This window comes from Seriola dumerili, unplaced genomic scaffold (assembly GCF_002260705.1).
Source record: "Seriola dumerili isolate Sdu_G_001 unplaced genomic scaffold, Sdu_1.0 BDQW01009202.1, whole genome shotgun sequence".
NCBI lineage: Eukaryota > Metazoa > Chordata > Actinopteri > Carangiformes > Carangidae > Seriola > Seriola dumerili.
In genome coordinates, this window is record NW_019183457.1 from 149213 (window position 1) to 155926 (window position 6714).

Genomic DNA, 6714 nt, shown 5'->3' on the forward strand with positions numbered 1-6714 from the left:
AAATAAACTGAACCAGCTGGAAAATAGAACATTTTTATCAACTGATCAACTGATTCAGAACAAAACAAAGCTACTATATTGAAAACATCCTAAGACCCTGTTCAGGTGGTCTTGTTCCGGTTTTTGGTTCACTCCAGAGTTTGTTTGACTCTTGAACCAAACAAACACACAAGAGGAACCACAGCTGAAACTGTTCACCTCAACAGAGACAACACAGCTACAAATACTGATGTGTGTGAGTGTAATATGATGAATGTAAGCTGTTGCCAAAACTGCAGCAGAGCTGGTCGGACTGCAAACACACACACACACACACACACACACACAGACACACACACACACACACACACACACACACACACACACACACACACCTTTGACAGTTTGCCTAATTACTATGAAAATGGCTGTAAGTGATATTTTAGGCACATGAAGACAAACGCAGACAGGCAGACAGATCATTAACTGGTTAAAGAAGTTCTGGGTAATCATGTTGTGGCTATTATTACTACAGCTGTTACCATGGCAACGATCAGACAAAAAAAAAATCATACAGCTGCAAACACATTCACACCACATTTTTCTTCAGATATCGTTTCCAAACAATAAGCAAAACACTCAGTCTTTTCCTCACCATCATCATCATCATCATCATCATCATCATCATCATCATATCTGTTTGTTTTAGTAGCTACTGATGATGCCATGCCTTGCCAAAACCCAGGCCGACATGTCTCCACACAAAGTTCAAAGTGAAGTTCTGCTGGTTTGAAGAGGTCGAAGGAGTTAATCAGACAAGCTTTTTTTTCTTCATAGCACAGAGGAAATATTCACTTTCAACATGTAACTGTGCAGCAGCAGCCAAAGTCAACAGTGCAGCTATGTGGTTCACCCTGTCAGAGACAAGCCGCCCCTCCAGCAGCAGCCGACAAACACCTGAAATAACCTGGAGTTAATTATTCTTTAAAAGGAGCTGAACCAACTTTGGGATCGTTCGTGTAATAAACAACCTGATTGCCATTTTGTTAAAACAGAAAAATTCCAGGACTTCATCCAATCACAGGCCGTCCTGGTGACGTGAACATATGACTGCTACAGAGATTTAACTCAGCGAAGAAACGGCAAAATAAAAGTCTTAATTTGGAAAAACATATATATCAAACGTGCGTCTTTATTCCTCTTTCAGTATGTACATATTGCACACAGAGCTGCAGGTAGCTCTGTTCCTCACACGTGGCGGCAGCTTCAACAATATAAATACACTGGAATATTATATTATTATTATTATTATTATTATTATTATTATTATTATTATGCATCATGTAACATAAAACACATTCAGCATCTCGGACGTTTCTGTCCCACAGGATGACAGAACAGTTAGCTGTGGTCCAACCGGAGGATTTGTCCCTGTAGTTCCTCCTATGGCTTCAAACGGAAGGTAAAATATAATTTAGGCGTCCATCGTCCAAAATTACACAAAAACCAAAACACTGTTGTTCTGCAAGAGCAGGAAGAAGACATCCATCCCGTGGCAAAGTCTCTGAGGGCAAACAAAAAGCTTTAAAAACATTTCTCTTGATTTCAGAGCAGCGACACAACTCGTTCCAGCTCCTCGTTTTCCAGACAAAACTCCTGCAGCTCCATTAGAAACCAGTAGAATCATCATCCAGAGGAAAAATAGAAATCCACTTTTTGCTCAGTCTGAACGTGAGAGGCTGAAGATCAGTTTCCTGCCAGCGCGTTCAGCCAAGTAGAGTCCGGTAGAATACAGCAGAACACAGCTGAGGTGAGTCTGGTTGTGTAGACTGGATTTAGAGGCACAGCATAGTGGATGGGTTGTAGAGGACATTAGAATAGAATAGAATAGAATAGAAGAAGAAGTCCAGACACAACTTCACTGTTTCAGGTCACTCTCTGTAAAAAAGCCACGGTCCAGCAGACAGACACAGGCAGAACAGCTGGTGCAGCATTTAGCAGCTAAAGAGCCAGATGTTTCCCTCAGGAGAAGGTGGAGACCAAACACTGAGCTAAAAGAGAGAGAGGGAACACTGAACTTATACCAATTTAAAAAGCTGATGATGTGTCCTCAACTTGTTTCTGCTGAAAACAAGTTGACAATCAGTTGTTGCAGGTTTAAGTTTGGTGAAGAAGAGTCGTGTAGTTTAGGTTGTTTCTCCCGCAGGCCTGGCAGCTGTGCCAAGTCACACTGTTGTGATGCTGCTTGGTATCAGGCCTGAGTGAGGACAACCTGAGACAGTCTCCTCCATCGGAGCAGAGCCTCTCTCTCAGTCTGACGTCTCAACGTGTTTGTGCTGGTAACTGAACAGAGAAAACTCTGTTTAGGATTTTACCTGAGTCTCTGTGTTTGGTTTAGTTTCTTTAAAGCCTTATTTCACTGTTTCCTGCTGCTGCTGCTTCACTCATCAAGCTTATATACACTTTTCTAACTAGCTGGAGGCTTTTATTGTGAAGCTCTCAGTGAATTAACAGAGCCATTGTTCACTAAAACCTCAGCACATCTGGTCAGAGGTCAGTTTACCTATTGCACGGAGGAAAGTAGAAACAGACTGATCAGCACGCGTCCAATAACTCAAGGTAAACATCTTCTCTTACACGATGTTGTGTTATGAACTGATTACATCACTGTTTACTAACTTACATGCTGTAAAATCTTATGATCTCGTTGATCTTGACAGACAATGTACAAATGCTCTGGAGCTGAGACAAACAGTGGAAAGAAGAAGCCGAGTGGAGAAGAAGGAGAATCCAGAAGGAACGGGAGGAAAGTGAAAGAATGGAGTAGAACAGAAAACAGTGCACTCTGATCAGTCGGCTCAGCTCATTGGCTGCAGGACACGACCTCAGGAGGAGTTTCTATTGGCTGTGAAAACTTCTGCCGCTCGTTAGGAAATGAACCTCGTTAGGATGCCCTGCCCTCCTCGTTGTCACGGCAACACTGCCCGTCTGTCAGAGGCTGTAGACGGGACACAGGGAGAGAAGAGAAGGTGAAGTGAAGCTTAAACTGAAGTTTTCAGGTTAAAACACAACATGAAGCAACAAACTGTCTCTGTAACAGGAAGCTGTGTCGACCGTCAGCTGGTCAAACTGCAGCATGAAGGTGCCACGTGTTGTTCTTCAGGCTGAGGAGCGTTTGCAGCTCTGAATATTTCCCTGACACATTTTTAAAGAACGGCAAAGTTAAATCAGCAGCCGTGACAGAACGTGAGCGGAGCAGGAACAAATCTCTGTTAGTGGAGGACAGCTGCAGGGAGGGAGGAACTGTAGAAATAATAATTATAGTAACAACAACAAGGAAGACACGAGGTCAAAGGTCAGAGGTGATCTAGTCGAACTCTTTCATAAAGTTATGAGACTCTCCGAAGGAAGAATAAAAAGTTGAAGCAGCGCAGGTCGCGATATCCCGACTTTTATCCCCTAGTCTGAGTCAAGCTCCAGAAACACTGGAACTACATTTCCCATGATGCAACTCTACAGGGCTCTACAGGTTTTACAGGTTCCAGTATTTACAGGTGTGAAAGTCCAGCGGCTACAGGTTCTGTGGGTTCTGTTGACTCCGGTTTTAAAGAAACATCAGGTTGTTCAAGCTCAGTAAAACTACAGATTAAGGATTTACCGGTTCCACAGAATCTGGACTCTCGTCCCACATGTTCCACAAGATCGACAGACTCTCTGCTCTACGGGTTCTACAAACTCCAGGTTCTATAGACTCCTCTGCAGGTTTTTACAGACTTCAGGTTCTACAGGTTTTATAAACTCTCTGTAGTTTTATTGTCTCTTTATGGTTTTAAAGAAATCACAGGTTCTACAGGCTCTAAAGATTACAGCATCAACAAGTTCCACAGGTACAGGTTCTCTTGGTTCTACTAGTTATATAGACTCAGCCCTACAGGTTCTACAGATACTCCTAATTCTTAAGTCTTTGCAGACTGTGTGGTTTTCATGTCCAGGTTCCACAGGCTCTAAACATGACGCAAAGTCAATGTGTTCTACGTACTCACGGCTCTACAGGTTCTATGGTTCTACTGACTCTATATTCAGGGGCCACGGGCTGCAGACTATGTTCTACGGCGTTCTACAGACGATATGTTCTGCAGGTTCTCAGGTCCTCTGTGGTTCTCCTGGTTCATTACGTTCTACAGGTCAGACCACAGGTGTTAGGGACTCAGTGTTCCTCCTGGTTCTTCTCCGTCTCGACTCGTCGTTTCTCTTCAGATAAACTCATTTTCTTTCCGGCCGTTAAGTTTGGACTCAACAATCGTCACATTGTCGTAGTTGTTTGTTCTCTTCTTCTATGATCTCTATTGAAACGGCTGCCGGCAGCGCTGCCCTGCGCCCTGAATGATGTCAGATAATGATGTTCTTACTCTGTTTTAGGAACAAACTTTGGGTCGGTTCTCCACAGTGTGACTCGCAACAACGGACGAAAACAGACAAAAACATTTTGACTTTCTTTTTTTTTTTTTTTTGAATCAAAGAGCTCCTTTAAGGAGGGAACAAGCCCTCGTGTAACTGTCCTCAATACGGTTTTATCTTCAGACTTTTAGGCTTTAAGTTAATGAAGTTCTTTCTTTGAACACTGAAAAATAAAAATCTGGTTTTCATCATTATGATCACATTTGTTCTGCCTGTTCTGACCTTTGACCTCTGTGCTTTTGGCCACTGCTGCCTCCTCTGTAGCGGTTGGGGGGGGGGGGTCAGATCTATGAGTCTACGGGAGGAATAAATTACAGGCAGAACTGTGTTTAAGATGAATATTTTGGTTTGTATACATGAATGTCCAAGTTCAAACTCAGTCTCACCGTCTCTCAGTCTGTTTATCTCTCCGTGCAGCGAGGGCTGTTGGCCAGTTGAGTCAGCAGACGAGCACATCTTTTATAAACTGCGGGGGACGAGAACAACAGAGTGTGTTTATCTGTGGTTAAAAATATGTTGAAATGTTCTAAAAACAGACACGATTTACAGCTGGAGTGTCACAAGGTTCAGGTTGTGTTTAGCCTAGCTTAGCACTGTCAGCGTGTGGTTTGTTTGATAAATGCTGTGAAAGAAATATTGATGTGAATTAGGTTGTTTCTCGCATTAATTTGTGGTTTCCAAACTTTAGTCATATCGTCTGGAAACCGCCCAAAAATGTCTCTGCCGACTTGTCACGGCAGGAAACGAACAGGTGGAAACAGTGACAGTGACAATGGCTCCGATCCAGAAACTATTTCAGTGCAAAGCAGCAATTAACAAGTGAAACACGTGAAAAAAGCTCAGTTTAACTTCATTAGATTAAATACTGAACGCTGCAAAGTGTGTTTTGTTTTGGTAAAAGTATAACTGGGATGACTCATGTGGTTTTCACTCAGGCTATTCTAATTCTTTCTAACAAGTCTTTAAAATAATGATCATTTTCATGGGCATGTGCTGTGGTATGTGACACTGGCCACTGCCCCAGAACAAGCTCATTGTAGTTTGTCAGGCCTGTCCCTAGATGAGTCTAAATGACACAGAACTCAACAGGAAAACATGTGAAACAACACAAACAATAAAACAAAGTCATTCTGCTGTCATGGTGAAAAAACTGCTGTCCAAACCCTCATGCCTCACTTTTAATTTCAGGTTTTTCCTGCATTAATTATGTTTCTTTTGAGGACTGGTGCTGTATGACTTTGTTCTATATTTTCTAATAGATGTAAATCAGTGGCAAATACCAGCTGCAGTCAAGTGGAAGAAGGAAGTCTCATGAAGTTCGAGCACTCCAGTAAAGACGCAGGAAATTGTACCAACACAGAGCTTCAGCAAATGTTCTTATTTATTTCCACCTTCACCTTCTGCTGTTACACAAACTGACTGAAGTTTGAACCTCCACAGCTCCTCTAACTTTTCTCTTCAACAGGTAAACCAGCTGCTACATTCACAATGATAACTGAAAAATACCTGCATGAACAGGCCACAACATAAACACACACACACACACACACACACACACACACACACACACAGTGTTACACTGTTATCAGTGTAATCGTGTCAGAACAGCAGCAGCTCTCATGATCTTAAATCATGCATATATCTCAGTGTTTATCTTGGAGAGAGAGAGAGTGTGTGTGTGTGTGTGTGTGTGTGTGTTAAAACAAGTCTTATCCTGTTTTAGATCTAGAACAAACTCCTGCAGCAACATGACACAGTAAAAGTGAGGGGAATCGAACCGACAACCGGTGGAATAACTGACATGATTTCACTTGTGTGTGTGTGTGTGTGTGTGTGTGTGTGTGTGTGTGTGTGTACTCACAGGTAGGTACAGTGCAGTCCCTGGTGTTGTGGTACAGTCTGTTGAAATGTTTTCTGCACTTTGGGTTGAAGTAAAGAGGACCTGAGGACAGAGTGAAACACACTTTAATGTCATTTAAAAACTCTGAAAACTGGACTCTGATTGGACGGAGTTTGTTAGCAACAGCTGTGACACACCTTCTCATAGGTGTTTTAATTTAAACCTCACAGACACGTGACAGTCGGGTCAAACATCATCATTTCCTGAACATTAGCTGGTATTTAGCTGTTAGTTACTGGGACAAGTGTCTGCTCGTTACGTTCAGGTTTTTAAGAGAGACGAGGAAATCATGGTGCAGATAAGTGACACACAGACGCCGTGATCCATCTGAATTTCCCAAAAAGACTAGACTAAAATAAAAAAAACATACACATAAA

The 6714-nt window shown here is 42.4% G+C and overlaps 1 long non-coding RNA gene across 1 annotated transcript; it reads right to left on the reverse strand.

Annotated features, from left to right (window-relative positions):
- Nucleotides 1-1292: 1292 nt before the first annotated feature.
- Nucleotides 1293-6351, reverse strand: LOC111240062. The gene is made up of 3 exons (XR_002665902.1): nt 6299-6351; nt 4824-4903; nt 1293-2977 (listed from the first exon to the last, which is right to left on the reverse strand). It is a non-coding gene; the product is annotated as an uncharacterized LOC111240062 (long non-coding RNA).
- Nucleotides 6352-6714: the final 363 nt, after the last annotated feature.